Raw genomic sequence first — 26,161 nt, 5'->3', positions numbered from 1 at the left:
TTTTACGCTCAGAGACGCTGCAATGCCAAATAGTTTAATATCATATAAATAGATTTCTTTAACCCTCAAGTCCATAGTCGCATTGTAATAAATATAAGTTAACTATTGAACTATTTCTTAACGTCATTTTCTTATAGCGATGATTGCATAACGTGACGAGTTTATTAACGAATCGATATCTGCAACTAACTTTGACGATGTAGCCTGTGAAACATTATCGTTCTTCGTCGATTAAATTTATAATTTATAAATGTTTCCAAGTTCTTAAGTACATTATTACGAAATATAAAAAAGATATAAAGACCATAATATGCAGGCAATTTCCCATTTTCGCGTTACCGTAAGGCTAGAAGAGAACAGGGGTGTAGATAAAAATGATTGAAAAACATGCGGTTTCGTTCACGTTCGATTATCTTCTCTTATTTCTGCCACTGCCTAACGGAAGAGATGGTCGCCGCTGGAATACGAAGAAAGCCGCGTTCCCGGATGACGAAGGTTATGCGAGGAGAATGAGAATCCCGCCATGGTATTAGCTAGGGAATTTTCTATTTCAGATTCCGCGAATCCATTTTATCTTAAACTTCGTAATTCCATACCGCCCGCTGCCCCTACCCCTTCGAAGCACGAAGGAATTCACCCTTGCGACTTTTCTACCCCGCTGGGTATTCCCTGCCCTCGCCTGTCTTCGTCGACCATCTCCGTTCCTCGCAACGGGGGTGAGGATGGACGTTTTTATATTTTCCGGCGGGTAGCGGCAGCGGCCGTTGCGCCGCCAATCCGGATTTTCCGCCTCCGCGATATTGGACAGCAAAAGTTAAAATCGTCTATATACTCGTGCACGCGCGAGCGAAATAACGGCCGCTCGTTTATCTCGCGTTTTAAATCTCGCGATGCGGAAATATTCCGGGGGCTAGAGTGCATCAGCTGAAAACTCTTTCCGTATTCCTGTAGTATCAATTAATATTAATCTCGATATTTCCCAAGAATAAATCATTCTTAAATGCATAATAAAGCATAATTTGTAAGATTGATAATAAATAACTAGTCGTCACATAATTCTTGTAAAATACAATATGCAAAAATTAAATAATGCTACTTATTATTGTATATATGAGTCTAAAAGTTTAAATGTGTGCTAAATATTTTTATGCTATATTCTCATTTCTAAAGAATAATGACAAAATAATTAAATATGTAATTTAATTTATAACACGAGCAATAAAATATTCTGACAATAAAAAAATATGAAAAGAAGAGATCAAACTATACGTACACTGTTGCGCAAAATTGGCGTATTGGATACTCTAGGAATGTACAGGTAGACGTGCAAGATCTGCATACTCGACGGAATAGCTGTGGCATTGCCGCAGAAAAGCAAAAGATAGGCGCGGAAAATATGAATATAAACGCTCCGGGAAGCGTAAAATCGTTACTCGTACCGAGATGCTCGCCGACGAGAGGCGTCGTCGTTTGACAACTCGTGGTTTTCGTTTGCGAACGAATACGCATGTATCAAAGTTCAGAGACGAGCGGACGCACGAGAACTGTAACGAGTATCTATCTACCTGCATTTATGCTCCGCAAACACGCTAAAGCTATTAACCTGTTTATTCGCCTGTTCCATCGTCGAGATAATATAGATAACATATACAATTGCAACGGCAACATGGAAAACAGAAGAGAAGGATCTCGCAAAATTCTTATTACACATTCGCATAGTTTTATTTTAATATAATTATTGTTGACACATTATTTTATAACAATTATATTATATTTTGTCGTGCATTTTTCTACTTTCTGTAGCATTTATATTGTCAAGGAAGAAAAACTTTTTTTCTCATCATATATATTAAAGACTCGCTAAAAATATCTACTTAGATTATAAACTCTGAATTTTTTTCTGCAACAAAATAGAATATCTGATGGGAAACAAAATTAAATTTTTTGGTTTTTGCGGAAACTATTTGTGCAATAAGATGCATGTAATATATATACAAAGACGTATGTAATATGTACATAATGTGTATAAACTAACTTGAATCTCTAAAAGAGAAGATATCCGCTCAGTCGCATAACAATGTCTTGATGTTTTCTAGTTGTATTACCAAAGAGCTTGCATCCCTTAGGGAACCGTTAAGCTCTTGAGTTTCAACAATATATACATTGGGAAACACTGCCTTAGGTATTCCATAAACATAGCTGACATAATAATCGTATTTACTCTCTCATATCGCAAAATTAATAACGTAGTTAATGTACACATAAAACGTAGTGTACACGTGTATGACTTTATCATTATTATATTATTATATGATTTCAATAATTCATACCCCAGGCATATTTATGTGTTGCGTAGCGTAGTCGTGAATAATGAGCTGCCCTGATTCTTTTCTAGTGATATACACTATAATTTCGTTATTAAAATGAATATATTAGCGTGTGCGATAATTGAGATTAATAGAAAAACTCGGTATTCGTTGCATTGTAAATATCCTTTAAACTTCATTATTCGGGATTACTTTTCGAGATTGTATTCATCGGTATAAAACAAATTTTAATAACTTCTCTAAATATCATAGATATAAAAAATATTCATTATATGAAAAATATCGACATAAATGATTATTATAATAAATTTAATAAAATAATAATTTTCCAAGCTCTCTCTAAATTTTATTCGCAAGACTCGCGTATATTTATATTTGTAAGCAATGCTTATTACTAATTTCCTTGCCTCGCAAATGTATTTTAACGTTATGTTTCCATTGTGTCTGTTTATACAAACGTTGAATAATGACCGCCATTAGAGCCCACATTTGTTCAATTTTCGCGACGCGTATTGTCGCATCTTTCTGAACAATTACACGCTCGTACGTGCAAAAGCAAGTCCATAAGCTCGCGTCTCGCTCTAAGCCGGGTCACGGATCTCGCGATAATGCTCCCGGTACAACCGACCCACCTTTGCGGAAATTAATTTCCGCTACCGCGTTATTGTCAAATTTTCACATGGATGGTAACGTGCGTTTGAGAGTCGACTATGCTGCTACCTTCTTCCTGTCGTGGATCCATAAGCCTGTTATACAATAAACTCTTATGTACTTTGCGCTGCATCGTCTCCCTTGAGAGACGAAAATTTAGTCTGTTTTTGCGGTAACCATCCATGAGAGAAGATGTGTGTAATATTTATGAAGACATATGTGATATGTATATAATGTGTAGGAACTATGTTGAAATTAATTCGCAGCCATAAAGAGATGTGAGAGATAAGCATCATAAAATTTAATTTCTCAATCAAAAAAAATAAATAAATAAATAGCGTTTAATCGAAAATTATATTTTAACAAATATTAAAATACAATTAAATCTTACCTTATGTTTTCAATTGTGGACATTGATGATGAAAAAATCCACAATTTGTTTATAAACTAATTAACATTAAATAGATGCATTTGCAATACACAATAATATTATATATAGCAATTACAATTTATTAATTATGATTATAAAATTTTAATATATCGACTCGTAATTGCTATCGTTCAAATCGCGACATAATATAAACGGACTTTACTTGCAAACGCAAACGGAAACATTTCTCTCGTTCTGAAGAGGGTGCACGAAAGATGGGGATGGTGATGGTAAAGGAGGGGAGTCGGCGTCGTCATCCTCGATGTATACAGGCCTCGACAGTGCCCCCTTTAACATTCACCCCCGGCGACGTAATTGAATCACGCTACGGATCGTCGAGGCGTAAAACGCGGATTAAATACGTTGCATACGTAGCACCAAGCTGCCGCTCTCCCCGCCTCCTCCCCTCGTTCCCCTTTTCCTCTCCAAGGGGATTCTGCGCGGGTTTGCAACGAGAGAGAGAGAGCGGTTGAAAGTTGTGTTTGGTATTCTGCAAACTCCAAATACACGCATATTCCGATGACACCTGCACACGGTCAGTACGCTTACTAATATGTGCATTTCCGGTTCTTTGAAGACTAATCCGTGGGGGGATTGTCGATCGTGGACCAGTCAGATCAGTTGCTATCGCGACCTGTTCCGACAAACGGAACCCACTGAAATTTGCAAGAGGAGAACAGAAATACGACAGAGAGGGATCAGAGAGGGAATTTTACATCTCTCTTTTTTTCTCTCTGCGTCTAAAATTTATTTATAACATAACCGGATCTGTTTTTAGTCAACTTTTACTTTGACTGCGCGTCGTATCTCGTTTACCTTTTATGTTTATCTATGATTCTGTGGATCATGCGATTATGCAACATGTGATTTACTCGGTAGAGAGAAATGGAAAAAACAGCGCAATCTGATTGCTCCCGAGATATCAGGATTTATCGTCAATCGCTGTTTTTGGTTCAGCTGATTTTGTTTCTCTTTTTGAAAGCCTCAATTTCGTTAGTCCGTATTGTATCCTCAGTGAAAACGGAAGATAACGGTGATTTTAGAAAGTAAGTCGATAGGAAATTGCGCGAGAGACTAGAAAACACGACAAGGGGAACAAAGAACTTTGATGAAAGACTAGAATCGAAATTCGATTGTCAAATCGAATGGTCTTTACTTTAATTTTTTAAGAATTTTCTTTATCACTCGACATGAAAAATGATACACTCAAGAATATTTCATTTCTCCTTGCTTTATCAAATGCGCTTTATATCGATTTTGCTTTCAAAAATTATCATATTCTAATGTGGAAAACTGATAAGAGCCAAAGCGCAGATATTAGTGCGTGTATTTATTATTGTTAAATTTTATTCACAAACGTACATTAAAAATGATTCTGTGAATTTGAAGAAGATCGTAAGATATATCTACAATACACATAGAATTAGGAATACATTCAAATATCATTAATTTTACATTACATGATAATTAAAAAATATATAATTATATTTAATAAAAAATTCGTTTGTATCAATTTTAATATACATATATAAAAACTTTAAAAATTTTTTCGAGTATTTAAATTTCGCAGCATCGTAAAATATACATGTATATACATACAGAGTAGGGTCTACAAAAGTTGTAGAAAATTAAATTATCTTTTATATAAAATCTCAAAATCTGGCCGGAACGTTTGGATCTATCATATATATATATATATATATATATATATATATATATATATATATATATATATATATATATTATTCCTTTAGGTTCCAAGTAGTTTCCAGTAAAATTTGCAACATTTAAAGATTATCTCGATTATTACAATTCACGAGAGCCTGTGTATCGGGATATCTTCACCTGGAGATGTTTACGAAATTTATGAATGTCGGTAGTATTTACAGGGAACTTCACAAGGATGAAAGAAAAACCATCAATCTCGGTGTCCCAGTTTCGTCCTGCGGTAGAAGGCGGCACTAACCGAGCGACTCGAGGACGAGAATCTCTCCGTCCGATGCCGTTTATGAGCGAACTGTTCTCAAACTGTTTTGTAAGAAAGATAAATAGGCGCTTTTGATAAAACTCGCCTGACACACCCGTGCCCGAAGCATTGAATTTCATTATCGTGCGAGTCTTGATTTATCGCCCACGCCCGCCTTATTCTCAGACGCGACTCGTCGTCCTCTCTTACACCCTATCTTACGGTAACCCCCTCGACGATCTATTTCGCAAAACGCGATAACAAATTGCCGATAGTTTACGTATCTAAGGGTCTCGAGGAATCCGTGGTTGGTATCACTTCTACAGTGATAAAAATCATAGGTTTCGAGAACGGTGTTACATTTTTCAGATCGTAATCACGAGGCTTTTGGATTTCGCTCTCCACGTATATATAGTTGCCCTTTTTCCGTTTTCAAAATTTCAGACTGCGACTGACCGTTAGAGATGCAATCGCCGAGAGGATCGAGATGCATTCGTGCGTGCTGAATAATCAAACGAAAAAATTGGCTCGCCGTAAATGTTCGTAGAATAGCCACAACTGCTATACTTCCAACGTGGAACCTTCCTCTCCTTCCGTTTTTTTTTCTCTCTTTTCCTCTTTCTCTCTCCTCCTCCTCCCTTCTCGCCCCCCTTGCTCTGCGTATCTTCTGACGTTCTCTCATAGTCTGTCATAAAACTTTCATAACTTTCGGTATTTCCACGAACGGCCTTTTGCCAGTCCGCTCATGCGAGTCGCTGGATACGATCCCTCTTTTCCTTAAGTAAGGGAACGATGGGAGGATGAACGAGACGTGTCGAGGGTAAAAATATCGCCCGGTTAACTCCCGTAGGGGCACATCGTGGCCAACTTGTAAGAGTCGTAATTTGAATATTTTGTTCGACGGTCGGCGCGTATCGCTGGAATTGGTTTTTAACTAGCGTCGCCCTTCGCTCCAAAATCAAGAGTACATGATTTAGAATGGAAATGTCAAGAGAGAAATATATCTCTGTGACAAAAAATATTCGCGCTGTATTATATTTAAAGTTGATGTGGCTTTTATTTACATAAAATATTTAATATAATTGTAATTTTTTATAATTTCGTAATTTTCTGCTAATTAAAATATTTCTATATTTAATAATCACTATATTATTGTACTACGTACTGCTACTCTACATCGTTTCGGCAGTAAAATTTTTCAAATATCTATCTTTGCTGCGAACAAGAAGGCGCGAGGCGAACAAGCTGACTGGTGCGCGCAAATCGTCGCCGGTAGAACGGTTCATAAATTCGCAAATAGCCGCTAACAATTCAACGTGCTATTCAACGGACAACACAACGCACCGGCTGCACCAGTCGGTCGCAGCGCTCGACTGCATCCAGGCAAACATTCCGGTTAAACAATCGTCGCATCAAATTCGACAATGACATTTCGATCAGCGACAATGTCAAAAATGTCTTTCATATTGAGCTCGAAATAGTTTAGACAGCGATAATCATTTCATGCGCGTTTTTCAGATATTAAAAATATTAGGCTCGATTGAATCTCTCGCGGAATGTAATGAAATATTTCCCATATCGATTAATTATCGATTAATACCCTCGTCATATTTTTCGAATGATCATGGTCGCGCGGGAGACGAAATATTACGGGTCTTGAAACGAATGAAAGGTGATTCAGAGCAACAAAGCGCAAAGTTGGATCGAATATATCCATAGTATATGATTTCTGTCGTTACTGTCGCGCAACTGCGTTCGTAATACCTTTTGCAGGCTGTTGCAGCCGTCGCTCTTGCAGCCCATTAAATAACTTTATGTCTCGAATATCGAAATGGAGCTATGCAGGTAGAGCGATTCGTTTCGATCGAATGTTCCGTATACGGTGACAAATCATAGCTCATACACTTTGTCGTCGTTGGCGATATTTATTCTTTAAAATCCCCTGGCATGATAAATCAGAACATATATGTATAAATTACATCTGATCCCTTTTCAAGTGTTTTTCTGTAAATCCAATTTTTTTCCTCATTCTTTATCTGCTGTTCATCAATTAAGATTATTATTACCGTTTACATAAAGATAATAACTTGATATGGCAGATCCTATGAAAAGAGAAAGAAGAGCGTGGATGAATTAAAAAGCGAGAATTTTTACAATAATTTAAAACTTTTAATTCTCTCTCTCTCTCTCTCTCTCTCTCTCTCTCTCTTTCTGTTTCTCTCCGTGCGCACTCTCATCTATTTTCATTTCATTATCAAACCGAATTGAATAAAAGCGCCATTTCGTTATTAAAGCAAATTTTCGTCGATTGTGAAAATCCAGAAGGCAGCTAATAACTGCGAGGAATATCAATCCCTCGAATTAATTTCGAAATAAAACTTATTCGGTAAAACTGGTTCTTCCGGAACCAGTGGAGGCGAATAATGTGCCGAAGAAAAACATGTTACCTCGGGTCGCGCTCCTGTGCTTAATTAGCACTTTTCTCCATTTTGCTACATAACATGCTGCCGCTCTTAATCTTAAGAGATAATATCTCTTAGTGTCGGTTTCAAAGTATGTACTTAAGCTATATGGCGCGCTTTACCGATGGATTACGCCATCTCACAATTTGCATTAATCACTGACCTGCATTGCACGAACGTACATATATTTTCCACGGCTTCGTATTACCTCCGGACGGAAATTTGATTCCTCGTGGCGCGCGTTGTCGGTCATTGAATGGGATAACTTAAAAGTTATCCGGTACTGACCGCAAGAGAGGGAGAGACAGAGAGATAAGAGGAGCGACGGATTGCAATCGGAGAACTTGCGATTTATCGTAGTAATTACCAAAATTACTGCACCGCATAATGACGGTAATTATCGCCGTAATTCGTGGTAATTGCCGCGGCAATTACTGGACTCCTACTGAAATCCTGAAGACCGGCAGGTGGTTGCGTCGACAGTGGCAGGATCCCTTTTCCTCCTTTTCTGTGCTTGGATTTTATTCCCTTCCGTCCATTATTGATTTCGATGCGAGAAAATAGACGAGGAATTATCGCCTTTACTTCCAAGGTCAATCTCGAAACAGATGTTGCTTTCGTATCGAAATTTCACGTCTAGTTTACCACTTTTACACGGATGACAGTGATCTTAAAATCTAGCCCTTGAATTTTTGCCATTACAATTGACTATTAAATTTCTTCACTACCCAATTTTACAATGTTTTAATTGTTATTATTTTGTTGCAGGTCTGAATTGTGAGAAAGGACTAGTACTTTCGGTAAGTTAATTGATTTATTTATGCATAGAAGAAGATGAAAGATCGGAGTAGAGTCTTTTTTGACACTGTTCGGCCTTCAATGCATTTCTTCTCACGTTCTTTTCTCAAATATGATGGGAGGAATGATAGAAAAACGACAATGATTCTTTTTAATGACCGCGCGACGGGCCTTGAGGAGATAGAGACCGCGTATATTCAGACGCGTCCTTGGCATCTCTCGGGGAATCAAAATTGCCGTCCCCTTTCTTTTCCTAATGACTCGCGAAAAATTTCAATGCGTCTAAATGGCTCGCCTTTTCATGTTGAATAATAAATGACGACGGCCGACGCTGTTGGAAGGCTAAGTCGACGCGACGCCGGCTGATGAGACGTCGCCGAACGAGAACGCTTAGGTGAAGGCTATCTATGTACGCTAGTCGCTTCTGGCAACTCGGAATGATTTTATATTCATCATCCGAAAAAAATTCCATTTCTCAGTGTCGCGCGCGCGAGGCCACGAAACGCCAGGCCTGCTACTAGAGCAGATAGTCCGAGGACATACGTTAAAGTTACCGAGAAGTTTGTCATAGAAATGACTCTGATCGGCGATTTTTCCGTCTGCTTTTTGTCGGTTACGTCATATTTCCTTTGGGTTTTTTTACGGTTTTTTAACAGTAAATGGACGAATCCAAAAAAAAAGAGAATTTTTATAATATTTGCTGAATAGAATTTATAATGAATAATTGCAACATATATTATTATGATTATATAGCTGATGCCAACATCGTAATCGTATCGTCTATCGTGTGAATGTGTGGAGATCGCCAAAACTTTGCCAAAATTGAGATCGATAGCGTGATATTTATTTCGATTTCCGGGATGAGACGAATCTACTTATTTACCTACGAAGAGGAGGATCTGTATAGGGGTGGAAAGTGGTGACCGGCGCCAGCGACGACGTATCCGTCCTAGGAGTCTTCCTACGAGACGAATCGCCGTCCTGGGATCGCCTGCCACCGAATGGCAGCCACGAAATTCGTCTCTTTCCGCCTATATTGATTTTCGAGCTAATAAAGTTTATACAAGGGTCGCAAAAGTCGTAAAAAATCTGCAAGTGACAATATTTTTTTCCGTTTGTTGCTCGAATCTTTTTAACTTCGTTCGCGCGCAATGAATTTCAGATCAGCGGTTAATTTTCCCGCTTCATCTCTCTCGCGGGGAATAAATAATGATCCGTCGCTATTTCATTAACGGCCAACGACACGGGGAGTTCCGACAAGTCGCGACTTTGGCGGTTTAATGAAAGCTATTGTTCGCCTCGTTTCAACTTTAAGCTCGAAAATCCTGCGCGCGGATTTGCAACTGCTTGAATTTAAACTAGCGTGTAACTCATCCAGCAGAGCGAATTCGCTGGCTGCTATCGATTGCGTGTTCTTTTACCAATTAGATGCATCTCTACCGCGGGATACATGGATGGAAAAACAGTTTTATTTATGTTACGCAATTTGTGCGTAGCGCAAATAGTTGAGGAAAGTTTGATAATGTTTACAAACATGATTCACAGTTAACTCGATTCCACTATTTCGATCGCTTAATTGGACGCAGATCCCGCGATTCGTCGGGCAGATAATATTTTTTGCCGGCCGTCCGAATGTTATATTTCTCGCGATTGTCGTATAAACGTAATAATCCGGCCACGCCGCGCCCCGCTATGGCGAATTATTGTCCGCCGCGACATACGAAATTTATTCGGACAATTCATTCGCTTTTTATTACGGTCGCGAGTTATTATTCTCATTTCGCGAAGCAAGCGAACAGAGAGGGGGAAGGGGCAACGCATCTCTCCTCTCGAGAGATAATCACGCTCCATACGTAACGTTTAATCGTCGCGTATATTCGAACGGGAAGAGGACTTTCTCGCGTTATTATTTTCTCGTTCGACGACTATCCCCACACGCGCTTTTATCTTCTCGCCGCCCCGATGTTATCCCTGAAATTGCGGTGCATTCGTGCGTGCGGGGAACTCGCGGCTTTTCATACGTGCACAACGCAGGACCGTGTGCGGTCTTCTATTAAGCCGAGAGCGCGCGTCTCGCGGCTTTCTATCCGGATTATCCCCGGCGCACAACCCGCACGGGGTACCTTCTCCAGGGCGAGCGAGCGAAAACGAAGCTATTACGGTGCATTCGCCGGGGCGGAAACGTCATGAGAGAGCTGTGCATACGAGGTAAGTTAAATGAAAACATTGGCATAAGCAGCGGTATTACTTTGCGCGCTCATGATGAATAAAGAAGGCCTTCCTTGTGTTGGAGAAACTCAATTGACTTTTTCGAATGCGAATAATCTCATCGCTCTCTTTTCTCGAATACGTTGAGAGTTCACGTGTAAATGTATTCGTTAGTTATGTTGGACGCTTTATGAAGCGAATTATGAAGAGATTTTTATAGACACTCCCACTTTAAATACGTATAAATGATTAAATTCTTCGTTAATTGCCTTCTTTATTCACGTGCTGAAAACAAGCATTGTTAATGCTAATAAATAATAATTACTTATTAATTAATTCTAGCAATTAACTCTAACATAATTTTATGCACAATAACAAAGAAAGTACAACTGTTAACAAAGCTTTATTAGGAATAATTCTATGAAGAATCATATCGTTTGTAAAGATACAAGGTGAGAAAGAAGTAAAAGACAAACATTATATGATTTACTCATAAAATTTATGCTCCAGGCTCGATGAAAACGTGCGTGTTTTAAAAAATAGTTTGTGTATTTATTAGCTTTATTTTCTCATTTGCAATAGAGGTTACGTCTTTTCCTTGCTCGCGTTTCAATGACGGAGTTATTAAATTCCTCTCAATAGCACTTTTCGCGTGAATGAACATTATTCATTGAAGATTTATTTCTGCTCCTCCATTGAACATGCACTGCTGCACGTATATCGATTTTCAATAATAGAGCAGACTGGATTTGCTTGAGATTACAGACATACCAAATAGTAGTGTTCGAAATAATACATGGCTACTGTACTTATACAGACACATATATTTATACATATTTTATAAAATCCATTTGTGCAAGACAGATTTGTATCACGCGTAGAATTATTTTTATGTAGCAATGTCGAAAAATTGTATTTAACGGAATCCTTTATATCTTATATAAAATATTGCTTAATAAATCGAGCGCCCGTAATGCCAGAAATAACCATAAGAGTTGACAAATGGTCGTAACCGCAATTTATCAAGAGTGGACAAACTTTTATCGGGCTCGTTGGTGCGTTTGATCGTATTCAACAAATAAATGCCGAAACCAATGACACACGATACGATTCGATGTACATACTTTGCCAAAAGACGCAGGGCGAGGGGCAAAAACCATAATTTTTCTAGAGTGATTTGTGAAAGTGGCGGATAAATGACACGGTGCAATCTCAGGAAAGGGTAGAATGAAAGGTGGAAGCGAGGTACGATGCATGTATAGGACGTGTCAAAAGTAATGGTCGACGTCTGTCAAACGACGACGGGGTCGAAACGAACAAACTGAATAAAACGACCATGTCTATTCCGTGATTTTAAGCGTCACTCACGTGTTGCCGTGCACGCGTGACAATACACCATCTATGTTCGCGCCGTGCGTTGCATTTCCGCGAGAAGCGTTTCTGAGTGGAAAATATGTATTTTTCAATTCGGCGATGTCTATCGCAAGAACGGAAGAGATTTCGTGTTTATAGAATTTTCCCGTTCCTCGGATATTACGTGGGATATAGCTTGACAAAATAACGAGAGCGCTATTCGCGTTTTCCCAGGCATTTATTGTTGAAAGAAGATGACGCTTTTCATTCTCACTACTTTATATCGTTGCCAGTTAAAAGTTGTTTGCAAACTTGAATTCAAGCAATGTAGACGAGACATATTATTATCATCGATAAATAGTATATCATAATTTTTCGCACACAACTTTTTCAAATTATATTAAATAATTTTAAGTTAGTATAATCTATGATATTTTTTTTATTATTTTTTCATATCAAGAAAATGTTTAATATTTAATAATTATTACGTCTGTGTTTGTCACATAATTAAAGAATATGAGCAGTAGAGGCTAATGTAAATCACCTCATCATTGATGATTGCACGATTAATGAACGGAACGAGTGTCATGTATGATGACAAAGGGATTGGCAGTAACGGTACGATCATATGTGATATATTTTAGTGCACTTTTACGATCCTGTGTCGCAATTATTAATCAAAGCTGATCGCACCGTTATAAACCGTAATGCATAACCGGCGGAAACATCCTCTCGATATAGACTTCGTTTGATGCACCGTTGAATTCGCCATTTGACTGCAAAATTATTTAAAAAATCCGATATCACGAAAAAAAAACGCTTAATTACGACGGAATAAAATTACATTATTTTATATATCTCGAAGAAACACATTAATTTACCGATAGTTAATTCCATCTGTGCAGCGTCACTAATAAAATCTGTCCCTCTTGTCGAGTTCTCGAATCTCTCCAAATGCGACTGTACAGATTCGTGATTGCTTGAGCTCTTGGTGAGCATGCGAGAATTTCCTCGTGTTGCGGGAAAGGGCGTGGGGCGAGCGATTGATTGGCTCCTCTCAAACGTCTCGCGTGTGTTTGCGAGTTTCGCGAATATCGAGTAATCTTGGCGTGAGTTGTACCGGAAGGAAGCGCCTTGTCCCCAGAGTACGGAGCACCCGGTTTCCAATTAAGGTCTGATTACAGTAAATACGCCAACGTGACGAGAGCAATGTCGGCGCTTTGGCGGCTCCAAGAGACATTTGAAACGAGAGGATCGTCGTTCAACGACGCGATCGCTCGCGCGTAGTTTGTTTCGTATTGTTTATACGCGTTTGCATTCAAACTTTGTGCGCGCAAAACAGAATGACATTTAATGACGTTTAATCCGACAGCGTGTTCAAGCGTCTTTAAAGCGTCTCGCAAGTCGTACGGTGAAAAGATCACTCGCGGCAACTTTCTACGTACATTTCGCGAAAGAATAATCTCATTGAATGGAGAAAACGAAAATCTTTCGAGGAATACAATTACATCGTACAATACATACATCGCGTGCATGCAATTTTATCTTACGCATTCCGTCCGCTATAATGCATCGGATTCTGTAATCCGATTGAACTTTGAATCGCGTCGCGCGCCTTTGATTTTCGTTACAGGCACGTTCTCTTTGATACGTAACGGCAGCGAAACGAATTTGGATTAACCCAACTTAATGCGAAATTGACAAAGGCGCGAGCTTAAACTATTGCCGGGAATCACAGGCATCCGATCTCTTTATCGCACATTACATCCGATGCATTACATCCAATATCAATCGCGCTCACACTGTAACGATCACCTCAGCGCGCGCTCAACAAAGCGCGTTACAAAGCGATCTGTGCGACACGATCAACACAAATTCACACGAATATTTGGGCGAGGCATATTTTCCTGGCGTATATGGGTTAATCGATTTCCGAACAACACCATATCGTATCGCATATATATGCGTATATCGTGAGCGCGATACTATGTCCCATAACCGGTGTGCTTTTATTTTCATTTTTATATTCCAGTCGTCGATGATATAAAATGTATCCAACGCGATGGAGAGTTGCGATATAATACCAATCCGGATGCGATCCAAGCTACTGCAGCCATTTAATACTCGCTTCTCCTTAATTCGTCCGATTTAACAGTTCCGACTGGAATTATCACGCGGTTTATTATTAAAAAGATTATACGTTTCGAAATAGCTATCATTCTGGTATGCGATGATTGTATATGTAGTGTCCGATAAATTAAAAAATCTATGATTTTAATATTCATACGCGTAAGTATATTTTTTGTCTATCTTTTGACAGTTCTATGTAAATATCTCGCGAGGAATATTTCCAAACTTATTTTAATAACAAAGTCCAATTGATGAAAATGATTATAAAATTCAAATTCATTCGATACGAGAGACAAAATAATCAGAATCGCGCTCGTTTATTAAAAACTTGTGCTGAAGGAAAAAAAAGTAATTGAACCATAACGTGACGTAAAATTCGATTTTATTGTTCTGGAGTTAATAATCTTTTCAAAAAATTACATTATACCTCTTTTTCATTTTCTCTCTCTCTCTCTCTCTCTCTCTCTCTTTTCTTCTCATTTGCACCTTCAGAATTGATACTCGACGTTGGATCGACGGGAGTAATAACATTTGCATGCGCCACGTGAGCGCTGCGCGTGAACGAGAAAACGTAACTAAATTACAAAGTTTATGCTTTTGCATTTTCCAGGACGCGCGGGACAAATTGCTACGCCAAAACGTGTTACTATCGCAAAAGTAAATTAATATTTTCGGACTTTTCTTGTCGCGCGCTAACCGAATAGCGGTTGCACGACATCGCAGCGATTAGAGAGTAAGGATGAGATGCACACATACACACACCCTAAAAAAATATATTATATAATATTATATAAAAATAAAAATATATATTATTTTAATTTTTTTAATACTTTATATTATAATATTTCTCGTGTAAAATACATTTTTGCATATATAGTTTGAAATTTCGAAAAATTAAACTTACAATTCGATATCGACTGCGCTTTTGCGTGCAACGAGATTATATTAAAATTCTACATATGTATATACATATTTTCTCGTCGAAGGCCATGTTCTACGATGGCATTCCTTTCATAAAGAGGTGCGTAAAATCGTGTCATACGGAAATCCATCGCGCCTGGGAAACACCACGTGCGCGTTTCCTCTCACGAGCATTTAACCGCGCACGTCGTTTGCATACATCGTACCAAAACTGATACCCGACGGTGCAATTTACGAAGATACATATGCGTATATTCGCTTAACGTTGGCTAATGATACTCGCCGTGCTTGCACACATACATTTACAATAAACTACAGAAATACGAAAAACGTACCTATAAATATTCGTTCAATGTGTATCGATTTTGTATTTTGTGTTTGATTTGAAGTATAACTTAATTTTGATATATAAATAAGAATCTATTATGTATTTACAATATGCAAGAAAGAAAAAGAGAGGCTAATACAAATATTCCAAGTTGTTCGGAAAAAGTATCAAAATATCAAAAGCATTGTGTACATTATAACATGTATTGATAAATGGTAACTATTATATCATTCTTCTATCCAATGCATAATCATGTATATGTATATATTTCATACAAGCGTAAATATATGGTTCATATAATATTTACATCCATCGCGAACAAATATTAATTAGTCCCATGTTTATTGTTCGAGAAAAAAAAAAATGCGTTTGTGTAGGCGTTATATAAATTATACAATTATAGTCGTGTCTATAACTATATCTGTATTTGTAATGCTCATATAGATCCATATATATCTCCATTTGCTCATATGGGCATTTCCCTAGACGAGTATTCGCTTGCTATATGGCTCTCTACATGCATATTCGCTTAACGTCAGCTAATGATCCGTACCTGCATATATACACCAGGTATAATACATACACAGAGAGAGAGAGAGAGAGAGAGAGAGAGATAGAGGGAACACTATGCATTTATCGATGAATGTCGCTGATCTATATCTATCACGCATGATAGTTCAGCTCTAATACTCGATTCAAAAGCAAATTAATTACGCGTAAGGCATTTCGTGTCGCGTTACACGCGTAATTCAATTTACGTTTGATTTGTGAAATTAATTTGATAATAAGTAATAAAGTATAAGAATTCAGGTTTTATATAGCGGGAAAGTTTTCAGCTGCGGAGCTCTCTTAAAAAGACGTCTCTGTGTGCCCGGCTTTATCTTCCTACCTCAGTACCTGCTTTCCTACAGACACTATGCCTATTTGCGCAGGGAAAACAGTAGGAAAGTCCGCGTCGCGCTATTCACCGTGACTTGGCTTGTGTAAATTTAATGTGAGAGCGAAGGTAACGAACGGAGATTCTCTCTCTTTTCGCGATTCCGCGTTATTGGATGGAGTGCGAGAAATCGTTATAAGCGTGTCCGACGGCGTGCGCGATCGTTTAATTGGAACCATACACACGTGCGAACATGCGAATGCCAATCTCGATATAGGCGGATAAGGCGGATGTGGGAAATGTTCACGTGGCACGCCAGATAACGGCGTTATTGCCGCTGTTCTTGTCACGTCACTGTACACGGCAGAATCGGCAGAGTTCTTGGTAATTTAGAGCTCGAGTCTCGAAATTAGACCGCACATGAACATTCGCCATTCCCGATATTTCACAGCGGCCGTAACTTTAGGTGTTCCCTTCATCTTGATCGCTGATAATCTCTTTAAAATGATTCTCGTCATCTTTAACAATGATTTTGAAGATTCGTGTAAAATCGACAGAAACATCGACAGAACATTCATCTTCGTATTAATATTTTTAACGTACACGTATAGTTTCAGTATTTTTTTTACAATAAATGTGAATTATTTTAATTAATAGAATAAAATCATACCGCTAAGAAAAACACGCTATATAGCAGTTTGAACTAAAATATATTGATCATACTGTACATATTCTTTTTGGTCTGGTGAGTTGATTTATAACATTTTGCGAGCATATCGAGAATATAAACGAATATTGTCAAACTTTGTGAAAACATTGATTTAAAATGGAATTTTGCGAAGTGATTCTATAGACGCTATCAAAATTTAATTTCCGGTAGGTAGGTAGATAGGAGCGACGTCCGCGAGAAACATCGAAAAATTTCCGCACATTCGCACGTGGGAAATTGTCACATGTGGAAGCGGATGTAGGACTGTTATTGTCGACCTTGTTAGCGCCTCCTCCGAATATGGGAAACCACCGCACGCTTGCCGATAATTTATCCCGTCTCAAAATTATCACAGGACAGACGTTTCTCCACTTGCCTTTCCGAGTGATCCAAACCGCATACGACAGCCGGGGCTTCCTCTGTCAAAATAATTGGAAATCCGAGCCTGTTCAATCGATACGACCAGACGAACGTGTCATCGTAGCGATATGTAAAATGAACACTCCGATATAAATCCAATCGTACGTCATTCTTGGATTTAAACAAAATTTGTAGCGGATGTTTTAATCGACCTTGTTAGAACGGCACATTGCAACAGTTTTCATTTCTATTGCATAGAATTTTTTTTTTATGTTATCGTTTAATTATATATATCTATAAAAAGACTTTATAAAAATATCGAAAATCGTACAAAGTAAATATTGTCATATTTCTCTAGTTATACGAAAACAAACATTTCTTTATGCGTGGCAAAAGATATTATAAACTCATGTATTACCAGATAATGATCCATGAATTCTCGTTCGTATGATATCATTGATTATTATCGTAATATCTTGTTAGCTTTTTTAAACATTACAAGATCTCATAATAAGTTATTATTCATTTCCACTTTATCATGATTCTTATCCTCTGATCGTATAAAAAAATCCTCTCTCATTATCGAAGTTTTCTAGAAAAAAAAAACATTTTTCCCCTCTCGATATGATCCGAATAAAAATCGGACAGCGGGAAAAATGTCAAAAGTGTCGCGCGAGAATAATTCGCAAAAATAAAATTTCATCCGGATTGTATCTCGGCGGACTTATTCGACGGATGCTTGGTCGCGGAAAATAATGAACGAACCATGTGACCCCGAACCGAAGTATCGACACTCTGCGTTCATTTACATCGTAATGATGCCAAAATGTCAGTCCTGTCAGGCGCACGATAACGCGGTATCGAGAGGCGACGAAAATGTGTATGTACGCGAACGAAACGGGGACAATCGTCGATGCAGCGGGGGGATGGTGCAGCGAGAGGGGATGGAGCCAGAGGGGATGGCAAGAGCGATTTCGCGGTCGGCTAAACAAATTATCGCATTTCGATAACGAGGCCACTCATAAAGTGGCGCTAACTCCTTCCGATCCTCCGAACTCACCTCTAAAACCGCCGTCTCGAAATGATGTAAGACGATTCGCTGACGATGGTAATAGCGTGATCGATCGTAATCGAAGAGTAATTATTCCGCGACGAGAGGAAATGCACAAACTATGATTTTATATCGATAGTCCCATCGTTATCCAGGCGTCAATTGTCTCCGTAATTATTGCATTAATTACCCTTTTTATCTTACGTATTTTGGGAACTATCTAATGAAATGAAAAATTGATTCCTACAGAATATTTATAAGATTGACGGAATTTTATGGGACTTTCAGCGCTTCGCGAATAAGAGTTAATAACATAGATAATGAATTCTCCACTTAGAGAACAAAGCATAAACATATGCCTGTTCTAATTAAAAGTAACTGCAAGACGCAATATGCCGCTACATATATATATTATCGCGCTCATTCGTCAGAATGTACGTGTATTGTCGTTTGAGTATTTACGAACACCTTTAGTATAATTAACGCGTCACCGTGTTGCGTGGGTATTTGAGTAATTAATTGCCTACGGCTAATGCTCCGCATTCATGAAGGGAGTGACTTGCGTGCTGTCGACGTAGCAGTTAATCGACGTCATGCGTATCGCTTTATTTACACAGCGAGTTCTTAATTTAGTCAAAGGGATTTTTTTCAAAAAAAAATAAGTAGCTTGTTTCAATAATAGCAATTTTCAATATAAAATTATACAACGATCGCGATATCAAGATATATAGTATAACATCAAGATCGAGAGAATCAATGTAAAATTGTATTTATCTCGATTTTATTCTATATTAACTTCACGAGGAATATATTTTTTTTTCATGCTATATTTATTTACCATATTTTTCAAAGAAATTTAGTAACATAGTAAAATTTATATGCTACCAAATGATAATATATGTAAATTTATTATCACATTATTATCGCACTCCGCGTCTCGATAATTACTTTGTTAATCGCGAGGAGTAGTCTACATTTAATTCCACGCTAATCCACAGTATTCATTACCGAATGGTATTGTCTAATCCTTTATTAACGCTAATCTCAGAATGAATTAATGCGTTCCGAGTGATTTATTAACGCCCACGCTAATCGCCCCACTAATACCGGGGCAAGTACATTCGTTAATATTCGAACATTCACGACGAGTACCGCGGCTATAATTAACGAATCCAACCCCGCTGCTGCTTCGGTAATTAATTGCCCGCGGCTAATACCCCTCCGATCATAGTTAAAGGAGGGGTGTGACTTATACGCCGTCGACATCCCCTCAGCGCGATACGTCCCTGGGAACGAGCCCTGACCTGGGCCAACCGGCAGCGCAGTGACGTTACAGCGTGACGTCATCGGGTGCATCTGTGACGTCAAGAGGGTGCGGATCGGCGGAGCGGTGGGGACGATTCCCATCCAGGTGAAACATTCTACGGATCGGGTCAAGTTGCTTAACCTCACGCTGCCTGTCGCTACCGCCTCTGGCCTCCTTTTTGTCGCGAGAGGAGAAAGAGAGAGAGAGAGCGCTTTACAAACTATTAGACCGTTCTATACTTTTCTGAGCTATATATACGTCATTGTTCTCGCAGCTGCATGTAATCCTATCTCAAATATCGGGAATTCGTTGAACTTTTCATGAAACTTAAAATTAACTTCTGACCTTATAAACTTTTCTAGGCAATCTCTCTTTAGTGTCTAATATAAAAACGTATAATACATCGATGTATATGTACATATATATATATATATATATATATATATATATATATATATATATAAAAATATCGCCATATTTTCTTATAGAAAAAAAACACAATGCTGACCCATTTGCCAAACGTTTCCGTTTGACATCATACGCGCGATGTATTCTTGTCGAGCAACCGGAAATCCTAATTCAATCCGCGTGCGTCCGAAAAATACTCTTTTCAATTCCGTGCGACTCTGTTCCGGCCAAATCATCTTTGATCCAGCGCTTTCCGGCCGATGGGGATAACACACGTTTGCACATTTGCTGAAAATAAAATGACTTATACCTGGGAGATGGACTACGTCACGGTAGAAACCAATAAAAGGATTTCCTGCGGCGGCGAGGAAAACAATGTTTCTATCGAACGCGAATTGTGTTAGATATCGACGAACATCTGGAACCGCGCCGAAACTCGCGAAATCGATATATATATATATATACATTTTAAAAGACAAAGATTTATTTGTCTAGAAAAGTCAACAGTCTCTTATCCTATCGCATATGGCGTCACAAAAGCATCGGATATTCTTTGAATCACAAATTCTACGACAAGAATACTATTCAAATTTCGATGAAATTTTTCTCATCGTATAAAGTTTGTCTTTGATTTGCAATTTAATTTGACGATTTTATCAATATCAATTTCTATTGAGATAAAGTATTCGACTTTATTACGTGTCAGAATCTTGTAATTTATGAAATGATTTCCTAATTTTTTTTTATGCTCATGTTTTGCTATTAAAACTATTAAAACTAAATTGTGATTTTTCCAACAATAAGTTTGTTTAAAAGAATATATCCGATACTCTGATGTAGATATATATGCGTTGTTGCATATTCCTCGCGGAAAGTTGCACTGATGCAACATTCCACTGTTACGTTTCTCGCTCGCGCATCATGATCGAGAAAAGGAAAAGTCCATGGAATTTGCAAATGGAAGCTTTTTAAGGAGCGACAGTAGAATTTTCGTGCAGCATCTCAACGCATTTCCCCTTTTCCGGATGCGTCTCTCTCTCTTCCTGTCTTCCTCGCATCGCTCCTTCCACTCATTTCTCTTTTTCAAAGTTCTACCATCCCGGCGTACTTCATCCTCCTCACTTTCTACTTTGCTCTTTCTTGGTTCTTTCTTTAGTCTCTCCCTCTCTCCCTCCCTCCCCATCTTGACGCTTCGTATTTTCTTGTTCGTATTTTAAATCTCTCTTCCCCCCCCATATCGTCCAAGTTTTTACAGTAAAAGCGTATCTATTTTGATCATCATGCCACTGTATGCTCGCGACTCTTTCTCTCTTTTTCTCTCGGCATTCTCTTTACGTTATCTTCATTTCTTTCTTTCTGCAATTTCTTCGCTACGTACCCTTCCTATAACGACGTCTTGTACAGTCTCATCGGGAATTGTCCGTTTCTTGCGTTGCTAACATTTCTTCTAGCGCCACGTCGATTGCCCGAATAAAGCCATTCGTATGATTCCATTCTCTTTCTCGCGGTCCCGCCGCTGGTCCGAATGTTACCCACGTTTTTGTCATGCATCACCGCCATCGACTTTCCGCATCGACACCGTTCATATCCGAATCTTCAGTCCGCTTTCCGCGCGCGATTTATTCCTCCTTCGCTCGCCTCATTCGCATCGTGTCCTTTACGCCACTGGTAGTCGCTCTTTCTCTCCCCGATGCGTTCTCACGCTCTTTTTTTTTTTTCGAATCAATAACCTACCCGGCTGCATAGGTAGAATGGGTCAAGTAGTCACCCGTGGCCCGTAAAAGCCGGTACACGATAATATTACCGGACTAGCCTCGGTCGGAGAGTTGAGCGCCGCGAAATTGCCAAGTCAGCTCATCGGGATTGAGCTTTATTCCGCTCCGGTGAGCTCGGTGTGTAACTCGGAGAGCAACGTCCAACATTGCATCCGGCTACCCTCCCCTTCCCCCTAAGAAGGATCCAGCAGCACCCCTTTACATTCGCGACCCGTATCGAAGCGAGTCCTCTCTCTTTTCCTCCTTCTTTCTATCTCTCTCTCTCTCTCTCTCTTTTTCGGGATCATACTGGACTTTGTAACCACCGCACGAAAAACCGTCAACCGCACGATGCATAGTGGTAGTTTGGACCGCCGCGGTAACAGCAGCCGGCACGACGATGCTTCTTGTCGATGCTTCTCGCACATGTCGCCGCCCTCGTGCTCTTCTTCGTGGTCGCGCGAGCAAGAGCGAGCAAACTCGTCCACGTCGCGAGATTGCACGAGCAACCACACCGGGACAACCATTCCGCGCTCCGCAAGAAGCACGATGTCATCGCGTTCCCCCACTGCTTTTGTCTCTTGCCCGCTCGCGCGAGGGCAGCTTGTAATTTGCTACCACCTCGTGTAACTACATTCTCCCTCCCGCGTTTTTTATCCGAGAGCCTTTATTACATCTTATTCTGAGCCGGCATATTAAAGCCCATCGCATCGTCGGATATACTCGTCCGGTAATTTCTGCTAGGGGGAAAAAAAAATCCTAAAAGTAACCCCGCCGGTGTCCCTGTTTTTCGCCAGCGTAATTAAAGGACAGGAGGAAAAAATATGTTGGAGATTTTTCTTTAGCTGCGTTAACGGAGCGAAACGCATAAAAGTTTAATTGCGACAGATATTTGATCACGCTTTTTAAAAAAACTTAAAGCTTAAATACGTGTGACGCGAAAATAATCATTTCTAAAATATTTCTTAATTTTTATTATTTGCGTCAATCTTATATTTATTACTTAAATTTAATTTTATGTAATTATAATTGCGTTAAAATCGACAAGCTACTTGCAAATCAAAGTTTGAGAGGCGAGACTTGAAATTCTTACATAGTATTCAACGATGGAGGAGGCTTTTTGATATTCAGAAGAGACTCCTTTGCATTAATTAAATTCGCGACGAGGGGAAAGGAGATTGTCGGCCGGGAAGAAGAAGATAAAGAAAATGGGATAGAAGTCGGATTCGAGAAGCGAGAAAAAGAGAGATAAATGACATGAATTTAGACTAATAGAGTAATCAGACTTGTGAAAGACATCCGGAAATGTTGATCATTGATAATTAATATATATAACATTATATACAAATGTACACATATATGTGTGCATATATATAATATCCTGCTACTGCAATATATGAATTTAGTGGAGCGAAGAGTAGGGCACTCTGTGACGTCATTGAAAGGAGGGCGGCCGCGACGGCTGAGGTAGAACGAGGGAATCGAGGGTTGGTGATAGGGGCGAAGCGGGAGGGTTGAGGTCGGTCTGCCACTGACGTAACACGCAGAGTCGGCGGTAGAAAGCACGGGGAATTGGTGGGGTGGAGGGAGGGGGAGGGTCGGTCGGCGGTGGTGCAGGACGCTTGGGTTGCGGGAGTGTATGGGAAGCGGCAGGGGGAGGGAGGGGGAAGGGAGGAGAGGTGGACAGGGCGGGAGGGTACTCTGCCTGACGGGCATCGGTATCGACCGACCGAGAGAGACGCGATGGAGCGTGTAGCCGAGGGATGCTGGAGCATGTTAAGGGATGTTAAAAGTATACCCCCGCCAACCCTTACGCGGTCCGGATATTTATTTATTTTTTTTTTCTTTCTCCCCGCCGTCCTAAACGGCGAGTATCGCGTAATGCGCGAGCCATCTTTCACCTTCGTCGGGGGAGGTTAATATGAGAGATATACCGTAAATGTCAGATGTGTATACCCCTCCAAACCCTCATACGCCTTGCGGGGAGAAACGAATAACTTTCTCTTCGACACAGAAAAGTGACAAAACTGTCAGATCTCTGTAATCGTTTTCTAGCTGAACTTGATTTATTATTCTCAGAGTCCATGCACAGAGAAAATATAGACTAGAAATATATTTGCTTAAAAGAATGGCAAGAATACGAGAGAAAGCCTATTGCAAAATGGCCAATATTCATATTGAGATCGTATGCTGCATCTGCTGCAGCGAAGCAGCTCTCGGTAAATGCAGTTTTACGCGATTTTACGCATTGACGTAAGAAGATAGAAATCTATGGATATTTATATCGAAAATATTAAGATGAGGAAGAGATAGTTGTTATCTCTATGAATGATAATTTATACACAAGAAAAAAAAATTACAATAAAATTTGAGATGGAGTAGACGCATTTCTATTATTGCTAAATGGTTCACTAATGAATTGTCAAACGCAACATAACATATTTATCATTCGTTATCTTTAAACGTGTATTACCTATATTTGTTTAGTTATGGTTAATCTTTAGAGTATACTATCGTGTTTCGGAACTAATAAATGACGAATATCGTATCGCGATTAATGTGTGAATAATCTTGGAAATTAATACAAGCTTGCGCGTGCATTTTCGCTCAATCCTTCTTATACGTCTTATTCTCGTCTCGATATCACCATCACCCTCCCCCGCACTTCATTCTCTCTTTTTCGGAGCAAGAACATTGGCGCCTCTTCCATCATTTCGGTCTGCTACGACGGCGATTATAGGAGAGACGGCATCGGAACTGCGGGCATGAAAAATTGTAGGTGCAGCTGACGACACATTAAAGCCTTATTAATTACATTCTCCTGAAATATGTCTGTCTCTCTTAGATGCGAGGAACATTGTTGATCGTTTGTGAGAAAGATAGTGTGATTACTGTACATGTAATTTTTAATTACAAGTTGTAGTTTATAAAAGAACCATCATTAAGTGATAAAAGAATCATTTAATTTAATTTCCAAGCTTGTGAAAGATGATGTGTATTAAGTATGTGTCCGTCATTCGCTTGAATACATTCAAACGCTTCCATTTATCTCGCATTCGTATTTATCAATTAGTCTGTGGAATTTCGAAATTAACGAGTTATTGGCGATCATAACGAAAGACTAATTAATTAATATTCGTGCACATTTTGTGATTGTCTGGCAATGTAATTATAAAGAGCATATTTGATTAAAATATTATATATTTTAATTAAGAACGAGCTTATTTTTTTTTAAACAATACAAAAATTCTTACATTAAGTTGAACAGAAAATAAAAATAAGATTCACAATGAAATTAGAAAATTAAATTTGTATATAGATGCTTGCTAACATATCACGCTTTTGATCGAAGCGCTTTTTGTCGAGTTGAATAAATTTTATCTCGATTATCATCTCTTATTATGAATAAGTTGTTACAAATTTCTATCAATATTTCTCTAAACAATTATCAATTCAATTCTGTCTGATCTAGAAACGTCAAGACTATCGATAGGATCTTTGCTAATTGTGTCCGATTGTCGGCACAAAGCGCCAAATCTGGCATGCAGCAGCCGACGTAGCTGGATTAAACAATTTGTCTCTAATCAATGTGACGTAGAGCGACGGTCATCCTTTGTGTCCGCGCTACAATTGTAGCGGATTAACATTCACGTACTTCTTTTGTTGTCCCTTGTATTCTTTACGCGATTGTCCACTCTATGTAGTGTCAAAAAATGCGTTGTCCGGCTTAAATGTTTCAAGCTGAACTTCAAACTCCGCCGGTGTGTTACGTGAATGAATTCTCGTTTAATTTCCTGAGATTTAGTAAATTCAGTCGCGCGAGATGAATTTGCGAGGGAAATACGAGAACTTTACGAGCGCGGAGGAGTGAGTTCGAACTGTGTTTTTGTTAAAGCGCTCCTAAATTAACGCGCGCGCGCTCACACACGTGCGTAAGATTCCAAACGTTCTACGTGACACGATACGAATTATACCAAAGCCATGTAGCATCCTTGTTTTCGACACCGACCAATTCTAACGTACATACATTCGACGCTCGCATGCCCGACAATGCGGGCATACAGCGTGCACAGCAGTGCATCGCGATGTAACGCAATTTGAGTGACATAATACAGCCCGCGG

At 39.1% G+C, this 26,161-nt stretch overlaps 1 protein-coding gene across 11 annotated transcripts in view; it reads left to right on the top strand.

Annotated features, from left to right (window-relative positions):
- Nucleotides 1–26,161, top strand: part of LOC126850734 (protein turtle) — a 208,725-nt gene that overhangs the window by 75,727 nt on the left and 106,837 nt on the right. For all 11 annotated transcript variants that reach the window (XM_050594005.1, XM_050594010.1, XM_050594008.1 and 8 more), the window contains one exon: nt 8,605–8,636. The gene's annotated coding sequence lies outside the window, so the exon portion shown is untranslated. The remainder of the gene's footprint in view (nt 1–8,604; nt 8,637–26,161) is intronic.

This window comes from Cataglyphis hispanica, chromosome 7, assembly GCF_021464435.1.
Source record: "Cataglyphis hispanica isolate Lineage 1 chromosome 7, ULB_Chis1_1.0, whole genome shotgun sequence".
NCBI classification, from domain to species: domain Eukaryota; kingdom Metazoa; phylum Arthropoda; class Insecta; order Hymenoptera; family Formicidae; genus Cataglyphis; species Cataglyphis hispanica.
Note: the sequence above shows the minus strand (reverse complement) of the source record. Positions and strands in the feature narration are given on the sequence as shown.